The sequence below is a fragment of the Mus caroli genome, chromosome 2, assembly GCF_900094665.2.
Source record: "Mus caroli chromosome 2, CAROLI_EIJ_v1.1, whole genome shotgun sequence".
Taxonomy (NCBI): Eukaryota; Metazoa; Chordata; class Mammalia; order Rodentia; family Muridae; genus Mus; species Mus caroli.
In genome coordinates this window covers 58,204,574-58,205,877 of record NC_034571.1, presented here as the reverse complement: position 1 = coordinate 58,205,877, position 1,304 = coordinate 58,204,574, and positions in this window count along the sequence as shown.

Below are 1,304 nucleotides of genomic sequence, written 5' to 3'. Positions count from 1 at the left end.
TTATTCCAATTCTTCTTAAACTATTCCACAAAATAGAAACAGAAGGTAACCTACCCAATTCATTCTATGAAGCCATAATTACTCTGATACCTAAACCACACAAAGATCCAACAAAGAAAGAGAACTTCAGACCAATTTCCCTTATGAATATCGATGCAAAAATACTCAATAAAATCCTCACAAACCAAATCCAAGTACACATCAAAATGATCATCCATCATGACCAAGTAGGCTTCATCCCAGGGATGCAGGGATGGTTTAATATACAGAAATTCATCAATTTAATCCACTATATAAACAAACTCAGAGAAAAAAACCACATGATTATCTAGTTAGATGCTGAGAAAGCATTTGACAAAATCCAACACCCTTTCATGACAAAAGTTTTGGAAAGATCAGAAGTACAAGACCCATACCTAAACATAATAAAAGCAATCTACAGCAAACCAGTAGCCAACTTCAAATTAAATGGAGAGAAACTCAAAGCAATCCCACTAAAATCAGGGACTAGACAAGGATGCCCACTTTCTCCCTACCTATTCAATATAGTACTAGAAGTTCTAGCCAGAACAATTTGACAACAAAAGGACATCAAGGGGATACAATTTGGAAAGGAAGAAGTCAAAATATCACTATTTGCAGGTGATATGATAGTATATATAAGTAACCCTAAAAATTCCACCAGAGAACTCCTAAACCTGATAAACACCTTCAGTGCAGTAGCTGGATATAAAATTAACTCAAACAAATCAATTGCCTTTCTCTACACAAAGGATAAAAGGACTGAGAAAGAAATTAGGGAAACAACACCCTTTACAATACTCACAAATAATATAAAATACCTTGGTGTGACTCTAACTAATGAAGTGAAAGATTTATATGATAAGAACTTCAAGTCTCTAAAGAGAGAAATTGAAGAAGATCTGAGAGATGGAAAGATCTCCCATGCTCATGGATCTGCAGGATTAATATAGTAAAAATGGCTATCCTGCCGGAAGCAATCTACAGATTCAATGCAATTTCCATCAAAATTCCATCTCAAATCTTCAACGAATTAGAAAGGGCAATTTGTAAATTTATCTGGAAAAATAAAAAACCTAGGATAGCAAAAACTATTCTCAACAATAAAAGAACCTCTGACAGAATCACCATGCCTGACATTAAGCTCTACTACAGATCAATTGTGATAAAAACTGCATGGTACTGGTATAGTGACAGACAAATAGACCAATGGAATAGAATTGAAGACCCAGAAATGAATCCACACAGCTATGGTCACTTGATCTTTGACAAGGGAGCTAAAA